Here is a 24,511-nt window from a genome sequence, read left to right as displayed (position 1 = left end):
TGCTCCTCTGGATCCTCCACCCCAGAGCGTAATGAATACATGTTAGCCGAACAAATATATAACCTTTCAGTTTCCTAGAATCTTCTTTTTCTTTTTTAAAAGATTTTATTTATGAGAGAGAGCGAGCACGCGCACATGCGCGTGTAAGTGGGGGAGGGGCAGAGGGACAGGGAGCAGCAGGCTCCCCAAGGAGCAGGGAGCCCAATGAGGGGCTTGATCCTGGGACCATGACCCGAGCTGAAGGCAGAACTTAACTGGCTGAGCCACCCAGGCTGAGCCCCAGTTTCCTGGAATTCTAATCACGAATCTTAAATAAATGTTCCCCACTAAAATGTCTTCTCTGATAAACTACTGAATTTCTGTAGGATGAAGGTAGCAACCATTGGACAGAACCCGGTGACTAAGCAATTCTAGGAAAGAAAGAAAGAAGAGCCAAAAAAAAACAACAGCATCCCAGGCTATTCTCTCTTTACTAGTCTGTCCAGCATACTGCTGCCTGATGAAACTTTCTTTCTGAAATAAAGTGCAAAAACTCATAGTGGTTGAGGCTCACTCAATCAATTCCAAACTCTTTCTTTTTTTCTAAAGCAATCTCCATACCCAGTGTGGGGCTCAAACTCATGACCCTGCATGCTCTACTGACTGAGCCAGCCAGACACCCATCAACTCCAAACTCTTTAGCTTCGCTCTCAGAACTCTGTACAGTTTGTTCCCATCCTTTCCACCCACCCAACCTCACCTTCTGGGCATCTTCTAAACAACTGCCTGTTGTCTTGTCCCCTCCCAGCTCAAGTGATCCCCTAATCACATTTTCCCCCCAATGTTTTTTAAAAATTTATTTGTCAGAGAGAGAAAGAGCACAAGCAGGGGGAGTGGCAGGCAGAGGGAGAAGCAGGCTTCCCGCTGAGCGAGGAGCCCGATGCCAATGTCGGACTTGACCCTAGGACCCTGGGATCATGACCTTAGCAGAAGGCAGACGGGCTTAACCAACTGAGCCACTCAGGCGTCCCTAAATCACATCTTCTCAAGCGCAAACTGACTTCATGTTTGTCTGATTTTCACTGTAGTATACTGTTCTGTCTTTTCCTCAAATAGTCTATTAGCCTATTGAGGGGAGGAACTATGCCTTTTACTTCTGTATCCTCTATAGCAATAAACACAGAACAGTGTTATGTAAACAGCAGACACTCAATATTGATTTTACTGTCACATGAAACACATATAGATGTTTCCAGTCTATGACAAGAGCAGGAAGGGAATATGAAAAAACAAAATATTGTATGCTAAGTGGAAGTTTAACTATATGAATTTATTTCCTTTACTGTTATTTGTGTCATTTCTTTTGTGTGTGTGTGTGTTTCATTTCTTAAATAAAGAAAAATAAAAAGTCCTAACAACACAATTATAGGTTAGATTAAAAAAATTCTGGCACATAAAAATAAAGGCTAAGGGTACCTGGCTAGCTCAGTCAGTAGAGCATGCGACTCTTGATCTCAGGGTCATGAGCTCAAGCCCCACAATGCGCGCAGAGCTTAGTTAAAATAAAATTTTAAAAACTAATAATAAAATGCACTTGTATCATGCACTGTAGGTGCTCAATATATTCTGTATGAAAAAATTTTTTAAAAAATAAAGGCTAATTGTGACTACGCTAAGGTTGACAGTAAGATTTAGTAATTTATCACCTAAATTATGGCTGTACAGTCACCATGTCAGATATTTCCCAAAGGAAATCAACCAAAATAATCTATAACCTTTTACACTCACCAATACAGAGTTTAATCCTTTGGGGAGATCGGTTATCATAAAATGCACATGTACTAAGAATAACAGATGGATATAGAGAATAAGACAGTAGAAAAGGATGATTTCTAATAGTCTACAAATTAAACTACCACAAGTTTTTAATATACTACTGTCCTTTACAAGGGACCAGTGACTGCTGAAAACCCCCAACTTATTTCCTGGAGCACATTAGAAGACTATAAACTCTTCGCAAGAAACAGTAATACCAAGTTCCCATGATTGCCAAGAACATAGTATATAATATACGTAACATATAAAATGCGTTAATCAACTGTTTAGATCATTAGTGAGGCTTTTGGACAACAGTAGGCTGTTAGTAGCTATGTTTTTTGGGAGTTAAAAGTAATACCCAGATTTTCAAGTTGGAGGTTGGGGGGGTGGGGGGCATTGGCGTCCCTAACCCCACATTGTTTAAGGGCCCACTGTAGTGTGATGAGTGCTGTAACAGGGATTAACATACTTCCCACCACCCTGGCACAAAGGATGGCTTAAGTAGGTAAAAAAGGGCTTCAAGGAGAGGAACTGCTAAAGCTGGATCTTGAACGATGAGATGGACCTTGACAGGCAAACTACAGTAGAGAGGAACATGCTAAAAGAGGAAACTGTAGGTGGGAAAAAAGAAACTTAAATATGTATGGAATTAGACAAATTCTGTGCAAAAAAAATTCAACATAACTGAGTGGAACTGTACTGTATCATCTCAGGTTTATTAGTGTCACCTGGCTTCAGAGGCCATGTTCTGATTCCTCAGTAAGGGTAGCCTGTTTATTTCACTTATTGAACGTTTACACATGAAACAGAAGACAAAGTTTATCTGACAGACAACATACTAGTGCCACAGTACCACGTCAAAGCTGCTTCCCGAGCACATGATGCCCCTCTCTGCTTTTCTATAGTCTGAATGACACTTTTGCTGGCATACAGCAACTTAATGCCTCACTCCTTGTGCTCCCAAGGGTGACGATATCAGCAACTACCACATCTCTCTTTGCTTTGCTCCAAACTCACATCCCTGAAAGCAGCTCAGAGTTACACTGTCTTTGGAGCAGTCCTACAGTCTTTCACTGCTGCGAATACAAGAAAGGCTGGGGATCTATAGCAAGTCTATCAACTTGAATAAGTAAGTAGGTCATAAAAAGGAACAGATTACACACACACACACACAATACAGAATTTACTGAACATGCAATGGGCGTATCTATGGATTTGGGAGCAGATTCTACCCAAGCAGTGGTTCCCAAACCTGGATAGTATCGGAATCACCTAGTGAGCTTTAAAATACATGGATCCCAGAGATTCTGATTCAGTAGATCTAAGGTAGAAGAGACTTTATTTTTAAAGGTCCCCAACTGGGGCGCCTGGGTGGCTCAGTCGTTGGGCGTCTGCCTTTGGCTCAGGGCGTGATCCCAGCATTCTGGGATCGAGCCCCACATCAGGCTTCTCCGCTAGGAGCCTGCTTCTTCCTCTCCCACTCCCCCTGCTTGTGTTCCCTCTCTCGCTGGCTGTCTCTCTGTCAAATAAGTAAATAAAAATCTTTAAAAAATAAAAAAATAAAGGTCCCCAACTGACTGATATAGAACCTCTGCTGGCCATGGCTTAGAAGTGACTGACCTAGAATACAATACTTATCCACCCTAAATACAGGTCTACATAAATCCAAGCTACTCAAATACCCATGGTTTTCTTTCTTTCTTTTTTTTTTTAAAGATTTTATTTATTTATTTGACAGAGAGAGACAGCCAGCGAGAGAGGGAACACAGCAGGGGGAGTGGGAGAGGAAGAAGCAGGCTCCCAGCAGAGGAGCCTGATGTGGGGCTCGATCCCAGGACTCTGGGATCACGCCCTGAACCGAAGGCAGATGCTTAACGACTGCGCCACCCAGGCGCCCCAAAATACCCATGGTTTTCTACTATGAAAATTTCTGGTTCATTCTTTAGAACAAATAAGTGTTTTCGCTTACTTAGAGAAAAATATACAAAGTCTACCTCAAAACTAGTATGATTCCCATATAAGCAATAATGGAATCTACTACCCAAGAAAGAAGTCCTAAAGTTTTACCTCCATGGGTACCATAAATAATAAAATCTCTCTACACAGAATGAGCACATGACACAAGGAAAAAAGTAAAAAGAAGAGAAATGGACATACGTAACAAGAGTGAACTCCTGGTTTTGCAATGTTACTCAGTGACCATGTGGCCAATTCTTGAGTATCTCTATAACCCAGTACTCACTCATGAAGGCTACTTGGTGGAACCAAGACCATTTTTATGTGGTAAATAGAGTCTCCTATAAGGTCAGTATTAAATCAGAAGCCAACTGCTTAAATTCAACACTGCTTACCCATACTAAAGGCATAATAATGATAATAAATGGCAATATGAGGTCTCTGAACAAAGATCAATAGTTACACTGAAAACAGAGAGTAAGATATTCTTAGTAAATAGTGTAGTACCATGAAGTATGGATAATAGCTAATAGTGCTACTCAAGAGAACAATATAAATCTGAAAAACAGAAAAAGAATATACATGTATATGAACAGAGACATACAGAAGTTTAAACAATGGAAGAAACAATGTTTAAACTAGTATTAGTTTATGAATGCAAGTGATTTGTCAATTTGGTTACTACTTAAAAATATGGAAACAAATACAGGAAAGAAGGAGATAAAGACAAGAGCTTAACCAAGAGACTGGAGGGAAAATTATATATTTTTAAATACCCAAAAGACATGAGAAGGAAAGAAGGAGCAAAGACCCTGTCTGACAAGCGGCCAGAAAGAAAAAAATATAAGATAAAACCTATTTTAAAGAGGTAACCACGTCACTATTATTTTATAATCTCAACATATATTCACAACAAAAAATTTTAAGTAGGAGTAGAAAGTTAAAGATACAAATAAAACAGAGACACAAGAAATACTGAAAGCAATCAGGGGACCCTCTATTATTACAGAATAGTTACATACATATCTCTGTGAATGTAAAATATCTTGTACCTGCTCTATGATATATGATCCTGACCATGCCATGCCAGAGCTGTTATACCAGAGCTTATAAAAACAATGAAAAGCAGTGGGCTGAGCTAATTTATAACTCTCAATGGTCCAACTGGACAATTCTAAAAATAGGTGCTAACAGACCTCCAATGATGGTTTGTTCTTATCACAGAGAAACTACTGAAGGATTCTCAAGTCCTGAGTTATAAGGAAAGAAGTAAATAAGCTCAAAATCTGAACAGTGCTGGTACTGGATACCAAGCTTTAATATTAGCGACAGCCAGAGCCTAATAATGCATTGTATTACGGACATGGACAACCTTTAAAGTTGGTGACAATGTTAAAAAAAAAAATTCTGACACTTACTAAAAACATGTGTGCCAGTGCACAGGTATACTATATTCAAGAATAGTAACAATGTATAGTCTTCATGCTGTTTTTTCTATAGATACACAGAGATTTATATTTCTGTCAAAAGAGATGTACAACCTGAATATATATCTAGTAATTAGCTACAGAACCACATGCAGTATGATACTCTGTGAAACCCAGAGACTATTCAGAGCCAGTATGGGGTGGGGGGAGGCAGAAGCACTTGTCCTACATCTATGACCTCAGGAAAATCACTTTGCCTCTTAGGTTTCTTTTCTGTAAAATGAAGAGACTGCCAAATGATTTAAAATTTCATCTGGGTTTAACATCCTCCACTTTTTATTATCAGTTAGATTCATCCTTGTAGGTAAGAAGGGAACAAGTACCCCCACCTCCAGCTAAAAAAGACAGGAAATTTTAACGAGTGCACACAGCAAAGTTGTACAAAAGGATGGAACAAAAGGTAGTTCCCTAGCTTCGCAGTCCACTTATCTGTAACCAAGAACCAGGAAGAAGTCTCCAAAATCTATTTAGGTGAAGATGGCTAATGCACACCACCCTACTAAGTGGCATTTACATCTGAAGTCCAGGAAATTTTTTTAAGGGGGGAGGGGCAGAGGAAAAGGGGGAGAGAGAATCTTAAGCAGGTACCATCCTCAGCAAGGACCCTGAGATCATGACCTGGGCCAAAACCAAGAGTCAGATGCAGGCATGCCTGGGTGGCTCAGTCGGTTAAGTGTCTGCCTTCAGCTCAGGTCATAATCCCAGGGTCCTAGGATGGAGTCCCACATAGGGCTCCTTGCTCAGCGGGGAGCCTGCTTCTCCCTCTGCCTGCCACCCCCAGTGCTTGTGGGCGCTCTCTCCCCCCACCCCCGACAAATAAATCAATAAAATCTTAAAAAGAGTCAGAAGCTTAACTTACTGAGCCACCCAGGTACCCTTGAAGTCCAGGAAATTTAGTGAGGAGTATCTATGTGAGGCAAAAACACCACAAACATTAGATACGAACTACCAGACTGGGTCTTTCCTCCCTCCATTAGGATATGTTTTAAACTAGAAAGGCTGCTCAAAGTCAAGGTATAATCACTGTTTGTATACTACCCCCTACCTCCCTGTACACAGAACATCAAGACATCTGCTCTTCAAAAGCCCTTATTAATCTAGGACATTTCAGGACTCTATTTGCCACCTTTCTTTTTGGGGAGGCATCTACCTTTCTTCAAAATAAGAAACAGAGGATTTAATTTATTGTGAAAAATGCTTAACGCCATAGCTATATACTTGATAGGATAATCAACTTAGCCATTAGCTAAGATGCAGATGCACACTTATTTGAAAGTCATGAAATCAGCAAATATCTACTACTGAGAACAGTCAAGAACAGAATCAAAAAAGGACTCTGAATATTCAGTTATTAGACATCTCAAAATCTATGCACTCAAGTGTACAATTAACTTAGCTCTTACTCAAAGTCCATTTACTCTTATATTAGAAATAATTCAAAGAATGGGGAAGAGGAGAGATGAAGTATTAAAGGCAGAAAGCTAGGGCCAAAACCAAGAGACATATCCCCAAAGGAACAGGTTAGAAAACTTAACAATCAGCAATAAGGAAGTACATTACTAGTAATTTAAAATAACAGAATATCTAAGGGGGAAAATGTTCATAACATGTAACATGAAGAAAGATTACAAAAAAGGATGCAGGACAGGATTCCAACTTAGTTTAACAAAATGAAACAAATAAAACTATACAAATAGCATTTCTGGTGAGATCCCCTACCTGAAGCCAGGCAGGTATTACATCTTGCCTGGACTGATGCAATGGCCTCTCAACTAGTTTCCCTGCTTCCCCTCTTGTTTCCTTACCACCATTTTTCACACACTGGACACAGATTTCTAAGATGGAAATTTATTATCAGCAAGGAGACTTCAGTTCTGAAACCCCCCCTGTGAAAACTTGTAAGCTGAAGTCTACACTTTTTCACCTGGACTATGGGGTCCTTTAAGGCCCTATCAGCAGATCTGCATCCAGCCCCATACACTCTGCTCTAATCATACTAAACTGTTTTCAGTAGCCAGAACTTTCTAGGCTTCTCTCCTCCTGCCTCCAGGCCTTTGTACATGTCATTCCCTCTTCTAGGAATATACAAGCAATTAAACTTCTATGAATTCATCCTATAAATACACTAGTACAAGTGCCCAAAGAGGTGTATGCAAGGATATCTACTAGAACATCTTTCTCTTAACAGCAAGACTGAAAACAACTCAAATGTCCAGAACTATGTATATAGTATGCTACCATCTGTGTTTTTTAAAAAAGGATACACAAACACATATATTTATGCATGTATAGAATTTACTCTGGAAGGATATATGAAAAATTAATATTTATTATTTCTGGGGAAGAAAACCAAGGGATCAGAGGTGGAAAGAAGTTATTACTTTTCACTACTCTTCACTACACATTTTGTACTGTTTGAAATATTACCGTGTGTTTTTATTTAATGTAGTAGTTACAAAATACTTATACAGCACAATTACATTTTGTCTTTAACACTGTATTACATGGGGGCACCTGGGTGGTTCAGTTGGTTAAGCATCCGACTCTTGATTTCAGCTCAGGTCATGATCTCAGAGTCATGAGACTGAGATTGAGCCCCACGATGGGCTCTGCCCTGGGTGTGGAGCCTGCTTGAGATTCTCTCTCCCTCCCCCCCTTCTCTAAAACAAAAACAAAACAAAAACACCAAACTGTATTATAATGTACATGCCCATTTACAAAAGTGCAGGGAAAAAACCCAAAGGGGAACACACCGAAATGTTAATAGAGTTTATCTCTGTGGGGGAGGGGGAGACTTCTTCAGGTTTTAGTATAGTTCTACAATTATTAGACTCTTCCAAAGAATAAAACTAAACATTGTGCAGATGATACAAAAAAAGTTTAAGACCAAATATAAGTGAGGAAACTTCTAAGAATTGCCTCTGCAACCTCAATTCCTTCTAACACTTGGGCAGATACATGGCTGTTGGTACCCTCCCTCCTGCCTGCACTTCTGCAACAGGGTTCTGGCAAGGGTTCGAATCTACTCAAGAAGTCTACACTTTACTGCCAGAGTAAACTAGACAAAAATTCCTTTTATTATTTCATTATACTCTTCAGAAAGCTTCAGTACTACTTCCTACTGTATTGGATTCCTTTTCCCTTTAAAAATCATATAATACATGCAAATACAAGAAAACTCAGATAATCAAGAATATAAATTTATAGTTTTTTTTTTTTTTTTAAAGATTTTATGTATTTGAGAGAGTGAGCAAGAGAGAGACAGCATGAGCAGGGGGAGGGGCAAAGGAAGACGGAGAAACAGACTCCCCGATGAGCGGGGAGCCTGACATGGGGCCTGATCCCAGGACCTTGGGATCATGACTGAGCCACCCAGGCGCCCCATAGGTTTTATATAAACATTCTGGTTTATATCCATAGTCCCCTCCCTATATACACACACATATTTGTGTATACTATTTGATAATCTGCTTTATGTGATATGTCTCAAATCTCTCCCTTTCAATATGTTACTATACATAATACAATGGTTGCATGACATCCCATTATACAGATATTCATAATTTAATCACTCCCCATTGTTGAATATGGTCATTCCCAAATTTTGGTAATTCCACTTTATTTAAAAAAAAAAAAAAGGGAAAAATCTATTTGCACTACAAGATGTTATACAAACTGTAGAAGACCAGGAAAAGTTACCCCAGACCTAGCCACCCTTGCACTATTAGTTTTTTATTTTATTTTGACCAGCGTTTTGATGTGTTTAGATTTTTCCTAAGCATTCATTCATTCAATTACTTACTGAGTTCTTGCTATACGCCAGGTTTTTGTTTTTTTCCTTTACTTTTATTCCATAACAATTTTTTTGTACTATATTAAATAAAAACTTCATAAGCATTTTACTGGTTAATAGTATTCCCAATCAATTTCTTTTTGTGGTTGCCAATCACTCCCAACATAGGGTGTGGCCCTGTTTACTTATCCATTTCTCTACTGCTCAACAGATTTTGATTAATGTAATTTTCTCATCCACAAAGTCCCAATTTACTTGGTTCATCGTAATTTTTGTACAGTCTGGTGGTCATCACTGTAGCTTAATGCAAATATATACAATGACCAACTAATCTAAAGTCTAAAGATCATCACTTTACTTCTCCATAGCACATTACAGTTACTGTTATAAATATATATATTTTCCCCCAACAATACATTTAACTGCCATAAACCCGTCATTTTACCAAAGAGAAAAGGAAGGCACAAGGAAGTCACCCCTAATGGACTTGCCAAAGGCCCTACAGCTATTATGCTGCACTGACCAAACCTTGGTGCCCTAATAGGATTAAAATCAAATTTTATGCTCCTTTTCAATTTCCTCATATACCTACATCAGGGTTTCTCCTCCAGAAAGCCTTTCTCAACATCTTTCACCAACTCTAACCTCCGTGTATTCCAAATATACTTTTATCAGAGCACAAATAACACTTATTTACTGATCTCTTGCCCCATACTCAAGACCCTCTGAAAATAATCTTTTTCCTATTCATCTTCAAATCCCCAGTACCTAATGCAGTGCCTGACACAAAGTAGAAAGGCAAGTGTTCAAAGGATGGAATGAACACATTACAAGTATTCAATAAATACAATAAATATTTAGAGCACATCTAAACATCCGGTTGATCCAATTCAAATATGCTTCAGAGAAAGTACACTCCATTGTATCTAGAACAAATTAGGTTCAAATATAAAACTTGTATTCAAAGGATATTATCAATACAGAAAATATAATTCTTAAGCTCCAGTTATATTAAGAGCAATACACTAGTAACAATACTTAGTAATTCTAAAACACACAAAACAGTTTAGATGCTTCTGAATAATTGTCTTAGTAGTCACAAGGTCTTAAGCTTGTAGGTCTGCAAGCTTAAGACTTAGTCATTTTATTATGACTCTGACTACTTCACAACTTCAACGGGGGGAGCGTAACAAAACCAGTATAAACTGTTAATTATGCTTGAATTAATGTGACGTTTGCTTTCAAAATTCTCTTTTGTAGAATTTACAATTTTAGATCTGATTTTGCTCACTGCTTTACTTAAGAATTGTAATTTTTTTTTTTAAGATTTTATTTATTTATGTGACAGAGAGATAGCCAGCGAGAGAGGGAACAAAGCAGGGGAGTGGGAGAGGAAGAAGCAGGCTCCCAGCGGAGGACCCGATGTGGGACTCGATCCAAGAACGCCGGGATCACACCCTGAGCCAAAGGCAGATGCTTAATGACTGCGCCACCCAGGCGCCCCAAGAATTATAATTTTTAGGTCATTGGAATGGTCTTAATATTTCTGACTTGGTCCAGCCATCTATAACTGCCTACCAGTCTGTGCAGAGCTCTTGTGCACGTTGGACATGTGCAGGAACATGCATGCAAGCTAACAAGCACCATTCAATACAATTTTACATCTATATTCCACAGTAAGATACTACAGAGAACAAAGTAAAGAGCTGGATGGTAGAGCTGTTCTATAGCTCAAAGGTACTGCTTCTCAAATGTTTCTGCTATAGTACCTACACAAAAAGCAATTCTTATTTCCAGGTACTCATGACCCACTTTGTTGAAAACCTGTGTTATCTTAGACAGTCATACAGAGTTCCCATTCTGATCCTAAAATATGTATTTGTTTTAATGTAAAAATTTAAAAATTACTTACCAGTCAAATTACTTAACTCACCGCCCCCTCAATGAGCACAATTGAAGCTCCAAGAAGATGGGTCATGTTTATCTTGTGACTTCAAGTACCCCGGAATCATACCACTTTGTACCCTAAGGGTATTCATATCCCAGTTTGAGAAACAGGGATCTAAACAATTAAATAGCCATAACACTTAAAAAAGTGACCAACATGTTCCTACAACCCCATTCCCCAAACTCTTACAGCTAGTTTTCTCAACAGCTTTTCAAATCAGTATCATTATTCTTTTCAGCACTCATTAATATGTACTCTGTGCCAACACTCCTAAAAAAACCTGCAGGGTATAAATTATTTCTGGAGTGACAGAATACTAGCACACAGACCTTGTCCTTCCCATCTATCAATGTACCAAGCTGCCCATGGAAAATAGAGATGTGAAGAATAGAACTTTCACTCCTGTTCCCTTCCTCCTCTCTACTGCTCCGGGCACAGTTTGTAAGAAAAATCTTAGTAGTCGTCACTTAGATGATTCATTCACACAAGCTTATCTAATGTCAGCATTTCTAATTCCCACCTCTCTTTTTTGCCGTTACACAAGTGCAATTAAACTATTTTCACATTTTAAAAACATTTTCACATTTTCTAGGGGATGAGAAAGATGTGCCTTCTGATAGACTGAGAGGAGATAATTTTCCTACCCAGAAACCTACTTTGTTGTTTATGAGATTCCAAAACCTGGTAGATCTCAACATTGATAAGGCCTGTTTCAACTTCCCTAGAAGGTCCATTATATTTTATAACAGAAATTGTAGGCTACAGTAAATTTTAAGTGACACTTTAAAATGTTTTTTAGAAGTTATTCATAATGACTGTAACTGATGCAAAAATGGGTCATCAGCTAGGCTAACTCAAGTTAACTAAGACACCTTTATCTAAGATCCGTTCCCCCAAGAACAGGATTCCATCAAAATGTCAAATTGCAACAGGCCGTGGACTTTTGAGGTCATTTGCCAATAGTCAAAAATAGTAAAAAAATACATTCCAAGTGTTTTTGCAGAAAAACAACCATTTCCTGGGGTCTTTTTATATACACACTCAGAATGGTACTTAATGCTTTACACACATTCTCATCAACCTGGAGAAAAGTCTCTATAATTGGTGTTGTTCTCTCACAAATGGGGATCATAGGAGTAGAACTGTTAAGTAACTTGCTCAGTGTCACCAAGCCAGTATATGACAGTGCAGTTCCAAACCAAGGACTCTGACTATAACACCTGTATACCCTCAATCACCCACTGTCCTGCATCTCCTATACCCAAGAACAATATAGCAAAAATCCTCCAACCCCAGAAAGGATTTACAACTCCCATTTGCAAGACTAAGAAATGAAAAGAACATTTACCTCTCCGTGACTGCAAAGTCAGTTTGAGGAGGGAAAACAGAACTCTCAAGCCCCTCGTTAGCAATCTGCCCACTAGTGCATCTTGTTCTTTGGCTCCAGATCTGTGATCATTCTAAAACAGAAACACAAATAATTTTATGAACACCAAATATACACAAATGCACATATAAGATGAAAAGCAAAATGAGGGCAAACTGATAAAACTGGTTAAGAAACAATATAGTTGTTAATAGGTCACATTACTAAATGAGGCATTCCATAAATTCTATCAAGCCAATAATAAAACACTCGGATTTTTTTAGACATTTGCTTAATATATAAAGGATCTGTAATCATCAAAACAGTACCCCAGTGGGGTGCCTAGCTGGTTCAGTCTGGTGGAGCACATGACTCTTGATCTCAGGGTTGTGGGTTTGATCCCCAAGCTGGGTATAAAGCGTACTTAAAAAAAAAAAAAAATCAAATCTTTAAAAAATAGTACCCCATTATGATCTTGCAAGCAATATCCGAGCTGACGAAAAATTAATTCTTATAGATATAGTAATAGTCCTTTTGCAGTATATTTCCTTATCTTCAGTAAGTAGTGGCTTTACTGATTTAGTTTACACCACAAGACTCTCTTTTTTAGTTTAATAAGATAACTATGGAGAAGCTTTCACTGACTTGAAATTCCTAGAAGCACAGCAATTAAATACTTTGTTCCCCGACAATTTTCTCCCTGAATTACAAATAAATGAACTGTCAAGTTCCAAGCTTCAGGCAATAGTAGAGTGGAACTAAGGAAAGAAGGAAGGGAGGAAGGAAGGAAAGAAAAAAAAAAGACATTCCTAAGTGAAATGAAAGTGCTAAATTTGAATTAAGGGTTTCCAAAGAATTTGGCATATAAGGTAAAGCTACGAGGGAATCTATCTCATAATTAACTAAAACCCATAAAACCAAGCTGATATAATACTTTCTTAGATGAAGCTAAATAAGTCTTCTCTGCTGAGGCAATTTACAACTGGAATTAAGGATTAGTCTATCTATTTCAAGAAACACTTCTGTATTGGAGTCCATATATTGTTACTAGCATGCCTCAAAGGAGATGAGATTTTACGTACCTCAACATTCTAAGGGTGACTAAAAATGAAGATCGAGTATGGGAAAACCACTATTCTTGGTGTATATATTAGCAGTCTATATGCAACGTCCCATCTTTGCACTCAAATACTAATCACTAAGAAAATGCACAGAGATAGTGCCGGGGAAGACTTGAAGATAGTGACCAGATAAAGTTTAGGGATGTTTAGAAAAACAAATATGGTATGCCAAATCCACACATCCAATTGCAAACTAGGGTCTTCAAGGTTATACATTATTTGCCATTATTGTTCTTTCCAAACCTGTATGCTCTTTCTCAAAGTATTAAATTATGACAAATTTTAGTTGTTTGAAGAGGGACCTAATTTCTAGCAAAAGAGCCTGAAGTCATCTGGGACCAAGAAAGGTAAATAAGGTAGATAGATGATCAACTAAACTTCTGGTTTTAAAAAATAAAATGGAGGCTATAAAGTGGATGAGGGGGAGTGAATCTGATGCCAGCAGCATCCCTAAAGCAAAAAAAAACAAAAAACAAGAAGTCTCTAAAGGAGACTTTGCCAGCAGGCACCACTGTGCAAGGCTCTGCCACAGGGACTCCTCCTTGGAGCCCTAGTCAGCCACAGGTGGCCTCTATACTCCCAAAGAACTCCCTCATTTTGTGTGTTTAAAGCAAAATCCTAAAGCTCTTAGAATTGGAATTTTACAACTTCTAAATTTTCTTATGTTGGCTGCACAGACCCCTAAGGATGACTTTTACAATTCCTCTTGAATAAGCAGTATTTTCTTAAGTGGGCAAACATTCCTGTTGGAATCTTCCTCATGTTACTCATTTAAGTAATAAGTTCCTTTGGGTAACCTTATATCCTCAATTTATTCTCTGTAGATTTCATTTTCCAATAAAGTATGAATCCTGGCATACAGGAAATCTCAAAGAATAGCAACTCTGCAGACAAAGTCTATACCGTTAAAACAGTGTAAATGATATGGCAGACCAAGAAGGTGATGATACATAGGGCAGAACTAAATGAAGAAACAAAATATGGTCTGTAGAGCACAACACTCATCATGGAAAATAAACTTTACTCCTGGATCAATTACAGATCTTCTGGATTTTAATCTTTAACCCACATGGAGCTTATTTTTATAAGCAAAACAGACCACCTGCCATCCACAATGTCAAAAGGAAAATAAAACCAAAAATCCCGAGAATGCAAAAAATTACACAAATGGACAAATTTATTAGACAATTAAGCACAGTTCTATTCCCAAACCTGACACTTCATCAGCAGTACTGCATGTGTTAGTGCAATTATACTTTTACTGGAGAGGAGGGGAAGAAGGAACGTTTTGTAGGGTTCAAAAAAGAGATGTTGAAAGACTCTCCTACAGAGGCAGATTCCTGCAAAATCCAACAAACTGAGATACACACAGCAGACCCGAAAACTTTGCTTAGCACCAGCCTGTTTTAATTTCCTCATAAGCTTAACATAGTTTTTCTTTAAAAAAAAAAAAAAAAGTTAATCTAAGTCCTTCTTTTCTCCAAAGCAACCCGAGTTGACACATCAACTACTGCACCATACTTTATTAAAGTACTAGTACATTTCAGGAAAACAAAAAAAGAGAAAACTATGGCAATTCAACAGGAAGCTTTTTAATCATTCAAGAAGACAATTAAGGACAGTAAATTTAATATACATGCCCTGTTAAACTTCTTTTGCCGCCTACAGGGGACGTAGATTTTTAACTTTCTTAGTTGATTTAAACTCAAAGCATGAAGACTACGTATGCGAATGTTTACTTAATGCTGAACTCTGGGCTACAGGAAGTCAGCTACTAAAGAGTAGTTACATTAGGCGTAGATATTTATAAACCAACTGCAACTAGTGACCCAGGATTCAATTACAACATCAACCCTCATATTTCAGCGTATGGGCAAATTACCAGTGGAGTCAAGAATAAATTCATTCTGCCCTACTGGCGCTTTAGATCGGGTTGCACAATCCCGGGGCAGAATTGCCTTCGCCTAGCCCTAAAGCATCAGGTACTAAATACTGTGCTAAGTTAGTGTCAGGACATTTTAAAGCGGGAAGGAAACTCAAGGGTCGCCTGAACCAATCTAGCCAGCCCATAATCCCGAATTCAGGAATTTGTCACGTCACTTGAGATCTGAATGAAATTAAGTTTTGATCCCTTTGAGATCTCTTATCGCACAAAGTCAGGCTATCACTACAGGGGGAGTCCGACCCTGGCTGTAGAAAAACTACTTGGTGCGGAACTCGAGTCTCTTCCGCCCACCGTGGGGACCGCACAGGTCACGTCCAGCGAGGAGCCTGGCCGCGAGTTTGGGGGCGCAGCCGGGCCCGGCGGGGGCGGCGAGCGCGCGTCCCCCCGCCCGCTCAGGCAGCGTCGAGGCGCGAGCAGCTCAGCCAGCCTTGCAGAGGGAGCTCTCGGCAGCTCTGGGGTCCCTCTGCTCGCAGCCGCAGCAGCGCCGCCTGCGCCACTCGGCGGAGACGGAGACCAGCGGCGGTGGCGTGCGGACTGGGAGCGACCGCCGAGCAGCCGAGCGGCAGGGGTACGCTCGCAGAGCGGCCGGGTAGGTTCCGGGGACCGGGCAGGCTGGAGGAGGGGCAGCCCGAGAGGCGTCGGCCAGGGCCCGACACCCATACCACACGGAAACCGGCTGCGCCCGCGGCGGCAGTGGGTCGGGACCCTAGAGCAAGGCGGGCGCGGGAGCCGGGACGCAGAGATCGCCTTTCGGCTGCGGCCACCCGCCGCGGGAGGGGCGGAGGGCAGAGGGCGGGCCGCGGCCGGGCAATCAGTCGGGCCAAGAGCCGGCCTCGAGGGCAGAGACAAAGGAAGGAAAATGGAGTCGCCGGCGCGCGGGCCTCTGTTGCCGCCGCGGCCGCCGGAGGCCTAGCGCGCCGCCAGGACAGAGGCCTAGCGGGCGGGTGTGGGGGGGGGCGGCCGGGCCGCGGCGGCGACGGGCAATGGCGGCGGCCGCGCCGCAGCAGGGACGGTAGAGGGAGACAAACACCCCCCGGCGGCGGCGCTGGCGCCGGGCTGCAGCCAGCGCCGACCGGAGCGGCCCCATCGTGACACCTAGAGGCGGCCCGCGAAACCTCCTCCACCCCGGGCCCCCTTACCTCCGCGCCACACCCCCTGCAGCGCCCGCTCCGCCGCCGCTCCACCGCTCCGGCCACCCGGCGTCCCCGGCCAGCTCCGCGCACCCGCACCGGCTACCGCCACCGCCGCTGCCGCCAAAGAAGCAGCTCCGCGCACGGTTTAATCGCTCCACAGGCTCGGACACAAAATGGCGGCGGCGCGGTGCAGTGCGCCTGCGTCGGCGCTGCCGGGGCCGCGGGTGCTGATAAGGGAAGGGACGGGTGGGGGGGGCCGGCCGGGCGACGAGTGGAGGGCGGGGGAGGAAAGGTGAGGGGAGGGGTTGGCGCAGGGCAGCATGGGAGGCGGCCCCGGGCGCCAACTTTCAAAAGCGGGCGCGATGGCGTCACGGGACGCGCCGCGAGTCGCGTCACGCCGCACGCGCCCTCCCGCGCCCTCCCGCGCCCTCGCCCGATCGCGCGTGGGCTCTGCGGGCGCCGCGACGTCCGGGCTCCCGCTGGGTGGGGCTTCCTGGGCGGAGGCCACCACCTCTGGGCGGTACAGGATCCCAGGCTTGTTTGACCTGGTTCCCTTGCCGCAGTCTCCCGCCCTGAACCCGTAAAGGGGGGTTGGGGGTGGGAGGGAGTTTGGAGGAAGCGCGCGCGGGGCTAGGCGGTGGGGCCGAGGCGGTTCTTGGGCCGGGCCCCGCCCAATTCTCCGCCCAAGCCGGGCCGGACCCTCCCTCCCAGCTGCCCGCCGCAGCCCGCCACCACGTTAAGGCCGGGCTGGTCCCCGTACACTCCCAGCTCCTCGGAACTGTACAGCGCCCGCGAGCGAGGGCGAGAAGGGCTGTCCTTGCCCAGCGGCTTTTAAGGGATCTCTCCGCCTCCTAAAACCGGTGCAAGAGAAGAGGGCATGGGTTTCCCCTTGGTGTCACCAGGCCACTTCAGCCAAGAAAGGCCAACAGAAGACCAGATCTGATGCCTATACGCGACCATAGCGGTCTTCTGCCAAAAGGACTTTCTTATTTGGCGTGATATAATGCTGTATTTTAAAACGTACATTTTTTGTCTTTGCTCGAGATCTAAGTTCTCTGTGGGCGGCGCCCTTCAGCCCCTTACAGTGTGGTCATACCTCCCCCTCCCAGGATGCACCTGCGGATTCCACCCAACCAGCAATGAAGTTCACCGACCACAGACAGGAAGATGTTCTGGTGACCTAGGCAGGAGAACCTTTGGTAGTTAACGGGAATCTGACTCAGGACTGTATTCTGAACTCCCATACCTTAGATGTCACGGATAACAAACGGACCCCGCATCAAGGAGACAAGTTTCTGCTCCCTTCGGCCGATTGTTCCATTATGAGGATGCCAGCCCAATACTGACAAGATTTTCTGGGGGTTTTGTTGGAAAAGGGAATCAGAAATCTAGATTTTTGTAATGTAAAATCTGAAGGTATTTAGGTGTTAGCAACTCAATCAGGTGTTTTTAAACTGCATGAGCTGATTAAACCATATGTGTGGGCTGTCACTTGGAGGAAAGAGTGAAGAGAAATTCCAAGGCCAGATTCTAGACACTCCAGCATTTAGAAATAGGATAACAGAGAAGGAAACTGAAAGGGGGCAGCCAGGAAGACAAAAAGAAATCCACAAGCGTGTTGAATTTGGAATCCAAGGGCAGAGAAGATTTCTGGTAGGGGGGAGGGGTCAACTGTGTCTAGTGCTGCTGAGAGGTCAACTTGGGCCGGAGACATGGCTGTTGGATTGGCCATCTTGGAATTTAGTAGAGAATATCGTTGGCGAATTTGGCTTGATTCATATTGGTAAATCAAGAGATTTGGACCTCACTAGTATGAGTTGAGAATGAATGGAAAAGTAAGGAAATAGAGCACACACAGGCACATGAGAAGTTTGGCTGTGAAGGGAGGGAGCAAAGAAATTTAGGGATAACTGTGGAAAGATACCGGGTCAAGGGAGGAGATGTTTTAAAACGTGGTAGGGTTCTGGAGCATGCTTATGTGCCATTGGGCGTGATACAGGAGAGAGAAGGCTTGCTTGACCTATATAGGAGTGAAATCCATGAAAGGATATAAGGAAACTGGGAGGATTGACCTTGGATAGGAACAGGGTGTTTCCATTGTGATAATTAGGTGAAGATAATAAAGGTGATAATAAAGGTGAAGATCGATGCAAATGCTGGTGAGGGTAGGGGGGAGCAGGCTTATAACTTTTCCTAGTAGGACTCCTTTGGCAGCATTGGGTACCCATTTGAAGTTTGTGATCATGAACTTAAAAGTTAAACCAGTTGGCCCAGTATGTGGTTTTTTTCCAGCAACATTCAGCTGCTTGGGTACAGACATGCGGAAAAGAGATAATTTGGTTTCTCAAAACCAGGGCCCAAGTTTTCTGGTTCCTAGTCTGAGGTACTTGTCTTATTAATCACTTACTTAATATTCTAGAAATGTGTGAATATTTGAAAGATTTACATGTAACCTCTTTTTCTACAAACCAATGATCCCTTTTGTCTCATGTATTCCTCAGGACTCAAAAATAAAGAAAAGGCAAACTTAGGGGAAATTACCAGATACCTCTGGAATATTTGCATCTTGCATTTTCTTCAGCCCTCCACCCCAAACACCTCCTGGTATACCTAGAAACTATGTACTAGGAACAACAAGGCTGCTTGCGCTTAAATTCTTTTTTTTTTTTTTAAGATTTTATTTATTTATTTGACAGAGATAGAGATAGCCAGTGAGAGAGGGAACACAAGCAGGGGGAGTGAGAGAGGAAGAAGCAGGCTCATAGAGGAGGAGCCTGATGTGGGGCTCGATCCTATAACGCCGGGATCACGCCCTGAGCCGAAGGCAGACACTTAACCGCTGTGCCACCCAGGCGCCCCTTGTGCTTAAATTCTTAGCTTCTTTTTCTTTCTGGGAATTTTAATAACTTGATTAATAAACTTTCTGTAGGACTTTACCTCAAACCATCTTCCTTATCTTTAAGAGTAAGCTATAAGAATGTCTTCTAAAGCTTTAATATGGGCAAATATAAGTCATTGAATTTAGATAGAAAAAACTTCAACTATATTTATAATGGTATTTAGAGCTGCTATGGTCTGAATATTTGTGTCCCTCTGAAAATTCCTGTGTTGAAATCCTAATACTTGATGTGATGGTATTAGTAAGGTGGGACCTTTAGGAGGTATCTAAGTCATGAGGGTGGAACCCTCATAAATAGGATAAATGCCTTTTAAAAGAGGCTTCACAGAGATCGCTAGTCCCTTCCACCATGTTAAGGACACAGCCAGAAGGCAACGGCTATGAATCAAGAAGAGGGCCTTCATCAGATTGCAACCATGTTGGCACCTTGATCTTGGACTACCCAGCCTCCAGAACTGTGAGCAATAAATCTGTTGTTTATAAGCCACCTAGTCAGTGGTATTTTGTTATAGCAGCCTGAGAAAACTATATAACAACTATATCAAGGGTGCCTGGGTGGCTTAGTGAGTAGAGCGTGTGACTCTTGACCTCAGGGTTATAAGTTGGAGCCCCACATTGGGTGTAGAGATTACTTGAAAATAAAATCTTTAGGGGTGCCTGGGTGGCTCAGTCGGTTGGGCATCTGACTCTTGGTTTCCACTCAGGTGATGATCTCGTGGGTCAAGAGATCAAGCCTGCATGGGGCTCTATGCTTAGTGCTCAGTGGAAAGTCTGCTTGAAGATTCTCTCTCTGCCCCTCTTCATGCGTGCTTGCACTCTCTCTCTAATAAATAAATCTTTTAAAAAATAAAATTAAAACTATATCAATTGTATGACCTCTGAGGCATCAGTTAGAAGCCAAGAGCGGGGTCCAAGTGGCTGTGGAGCCTGCTTTCTGAAGACAAAGATCCCAGGGGCTATTCTGACCCAGGGCTGAGAAAATGCTGAGGATCACTAAAAAGGAACAAGAGGAAATGTTTTCTTCTCTTTGTAGGAAACAGGGATATGTCCTACTTCATGGAATTGACTCCAAAGACCAAGAAATGGAGAGCCAAACCAAAAGAATAGGATGTTTCAGGCTGGACAGAACACGCGGAGAGGGAAAAGCAGTATGATGAGAGCCTGTGAAACCACTGGGATGATAAAAATAAGGACAGATTTGTTCCCTGCAGTACTTCTCCAGACTACCTCACCAATGAGAACTGTGGTGATTTAAAACCACTCTGTGATTTAAGGAAGAATTCTTCTCATGAACTCTCTCTAAGGTTTGTAGTCCACAGGAGTTAAGGGCGTTATCAGCTGGGGCTGTCGGCTTACTACATGGCATTAGTGAAGCCACCACCTTCCAGGATCTGGTCCTCAGCCTCACAGGCAGGACTAGAAATGTAGTCTGTATCTTAAGAGTATATTCCTTCCTTAGGGATTTGTCAAGTTCACAGAAGCTTGATGGATAAGCAGAGTGCTGCTTTACTAACTGGCAAGTGGACCAGTGTCCTTGTGCTGGCAAAAGGCATGCTCCTTCCCTACAGGAGAGCCTCCTGGGAAGCCAAATTACTAGAAAGCTTGCTGAGCAGTTAATTAGATTAAGAGATGTAAATTATATAACTTAAATGTTTAATATCACCTTTTCTGGATGCTTGAGTCAGATTGTCCAGGATTTGAGTCTTATCTTGGCTCTTTATTAGTTGTGTGATCTTAGGTGAATTATAACAACTGCAGATTTCTTCTCTGTAAGATAGGATGATAATTGTACTTCATACAGGATTAAACAAGAAAATGCAAGTAAAGCTCTTGGCTTAATTCTGGACACCAGTAATCGTACAAAAAATGTAAACTATTATTATTTTATTGTTATGCTTCTTGTTACCTGCCTTCACTCCCAAATCGTCCTTGTGGTGCACATGGTCTTTCTAGATTCATTAACAGAATCGGTTACTGACTAGGCTTTCCTGGGCCTGGGAGCCCATTCTTTCTGGGAAAGGTGTACTTTATGCTGTAATTCTAAGGAAACAATTCTATTTCCAAGATCTTCCTTGGTCCCCCCTGTTGCCCCACGTACAGTCTGCAATTATTACGATCATTTATTTTTTTTAAACTCTTTAAGCAAGAAAACCAACAATGGAGGAGAGGTGTTGATTTTCTAAGTAATAATGGGCTGGAATCTTCCTGCCCACTTTGGGGAAAGACCTAAAGTTACACCTGAATACCCCTGTTGTATCTGTATCTATTATGTGAGATATAATCCAATTTAGCAAACATTTATTGAGTACCTGCTGTTCTAGGCACTGGTGATATAAAAGTGACCCAAAATGTGTTTCCTGTCCTTGAACTCAAAGTTTAACTGGTAGACTGGTTAAAAAACAAAACAAAACAAAACAAAAAAACAATTATTGCGATAATGGTTATAATGGGGAGAAGTGGATTCACAGATAAAGGCGTAAATCATTCTCTAGGAGTATCTCATTTCAACCGGGTGGTAAAAGATCAGAAGGCATTAAAAAGCAAGGCAAAGGCATGTAAGGTGAAAAGAGCCATAATCAGCATAAAAGGGCACAAGAATGGAATGTTGGGGGACAGCAAGTCATTCTACACCATTGGACTAGGGTATACAGTTGTGACACTAATCCTTTCTTCTTCTTCTTCCTCTTCCTCTCCTCCTCCTCCACCACCTTTTCCTCTCCTTCTCCTTCTTCTCCTCCTCCCTCTCTTCCTCCTCCTCCTCCTCCTTCGGACACTAAACCTTATAAGACATTTGGAAAGTTTTCAGTGTCAAGGGCAACCACTTTCTCCTAACATTTTAAAGACCTGCCGTTTCATATCATTTTCTACCCAGACCACAAGGATTTTTTCTTTACTGATGTCTACCTTCTTCAGACCCCTGTAAAATGCCACGTTTATTTTTACCTCTTAGCTCAAATTACTGCTTTCTAGAGTCTAAAGGACTTTACCTAGACCTACATCCCACATTGGGGGATGTGCTCTTTTGTTTTCTGTGCTCTTACCTGCATTTTTCAGGCATGCATCGATCCATCTTTTAATAATCCATCTCATCTGTACCTCTTTCATTTTGCAAAACATCTTCATGTCTGCCCTTTCAGTTGATGTTCACAGCTCTCTTTGAAGAGCCAGACACAGTTTTGTCCTAAACTCAAGAAATGATGTGACTTGCTCAGGGTCGTCCAGTAATTGTTGGAAAAACCAGAATGAGGGCTTGGATCTTCCAGCCCCACCCCCTCTCTTCCAGTTCTTTCAGTGGCTGCTCAGAGTTCTCACTGTCAGATATCATTTCCGTTTTTATAGGGATCCTCTAGAGATGATGCTTTAGCTCAGAGTTTGCTTTGGAAGGGCAAGAGGTAGGGGAAAGGAGGTCTATCAGGCAGGCTCTGTGCCTCTCTGCTCCCCCCATGCTCTCCCACATCCCTAAATATTATGGGATTTGTTTAGAGGAGGAAATGGTGGGACTTTCAGGCATTTGGAAGACAGATAGCAGAAGTGTTTGGACTGATGAATTTTTAATCTAGAAGTATGTTCTGAGTAACTGCTTGAGATACAGATCAATGCCCATGCTGGGTAATACCGGAGAGAGATGCTGTCCCTCGCCCTTAAGTGCTTTATATTATGTCTTAGCCTGTAGAGGCCAGACTAAACTTCATAAGCATTAGTAGCTAAAAGTCAAGGATGGAGAGGCAAGTATAAGGTATGACTGCAGGTGTGGGGGGAAAAGATTGATCACTGAACATCACAGTAGTCGTGTAAGACCTAACAGGAAAGCAAGGATGACTTTTAAGCTTCTGCCTCCAGCCCATGCTCTCCTCTTCTTGCCCCAGATCTACATTTCCAGCTTCTTTCTGGTTACTTCCCCCTGGAAGGCTCCCAGGTCACCTTACCGGCCTTGTTACTCACCTCCCAACCTGCGTCTGTTATAAGGGCTCTCCCTTTTTAGTGAAAGATATCACCATTCAGCCATCACCAGGCCAGAAAGTTGTGCTTCACTCTCTCACCTCCCACATCCTATCATCACCAAACTGTTTTTCCATTCTGCTTTTGGAACATCTCTTCACTAACCTCTCCATCCCCGCTGCTTCCATCTGGCCCAGGCCGCTATAATTTCTCCTAACTATGCCTTCAGATGCCTCACTGTTTCCTGCCTCCTCTCTCCACACAACTGCTAGAATGACCTTTCCAGAGACCAAATGTGATCACAGAATTCCCCTGCTTCAAGCCCACAGATGGATCTCCAGTGCCCTGGGGGTAAATTCCAAACCCCACAGCCACTCCACAAGGCCCTATGACAAGCCCCCACTCACCTCTTCAGCCTCATTTTTTAAGATTTTATTTTTAAGTAATCTCTACACCCAATGTGGGGCTCGAACTGACAACCCAAGATCAAGAGTTGCACGCTCCACTGACTGAGCCAGCCAGGTGCCCCTCTTCAGCCACATTTCTAACGGCTCCCTCTGGCCCCAGTGGATTTAACTTGCTTGCCTCCTCAACCAGTCCAGCCTCAGCTCTCCCTCCCTATATTGTCCTGTGTTCAGGCTTCCATTTTATTCCTTAAATGGTGTCCCAGTGTAAAAGTGCATTCTAAAACACTGTGCTTTGTAGGGTATATGGGGGTACTTTGTGCGTCCAGGCTTTTTCTGCATTAAACATGGTACTTTTTAAAAAAGATTTATTTTTTTGATTTGAGAGAGAAGTGTGTGAGCAGAAAGAGGGAGAAGGAGAGAAGCAGACTCCCTACTGAGCACTGAACCCAACGCTGGCTTGATATCAGGACCCTGAGATCATGACCTGAATCGAAATCAAAAGTTGTGTGATTAACTGACTGCGCCACCCAGGTGCCCCTGCATTAAACATGGTACTTTCATACTCAAATTTTTGGGTGGTGCCTGTTACCTAGGTAGAATAGTCAGCAAATGCTTATGGTAATATATATACACTTATTGGAGAATACAAAATAAATCAGCAAGGGCAATGGGGAAGTGCAGGTTCCTGCGACAGAAGCATAGCGGAGGAGCAAGCTCCTG

At 42.4% G+C, this 24,511-nt stretch overlaps 1 protein-coding gene across 4 annotated transcripts in view; it reads right to left on the bottom strand.

Annotated features, from left to right (window-relative positions):
• CTCF (CCCTC-binding factor) overlaps window positions 1–16,749 on the bottom strand; it is a 46,548-nt gene extending 29,799 nt beyond the window's left edge. For 2 of the 4 annotated variants that reach the window (XM_026495008.4, XM_026495011.4), the window contains exons 1-3: window positions 16,553–16,749; window positions 12,330–12,441; window positions 10,946–11,058 (exon numbers count right to left, since the gene is read on the bottom strand). The gene's annotated coding sequence lies outside the window, so the exon portion shown is untranslated. The remainder of the gene's footprint in view (window positions 1–10,945; window positions 11,059–12,329; window positions 12,442–16,552) is intronic. The other 2 variants (XM_026495009.4, XM_048223625.2) reach the window with 1 other exon arrangement.
• Between the last annotated feature and the right edge of the window lie 7,762 nt (window positions 16,750–24,511).

Source organism: Ursus arctos, unplaced genomic scaffold, assembly GCF_023065955.2.
Source record: "Ursus arctos isolate Adak ecotype North America unplaced genomic scaffold, UrsArc2.0 scaffold_19, whole genome shotgun sequence".
NCBI classification, from domain to species: domain Eukaryota; kingdom Metazoa; phylum Chordata; class Mammalia; order Carnivora; family Ursidae; genus Ursus; species Ursus arctos.
This window is presented reverse-complemented; position numbering and strand designations above follow the sequence as displayed.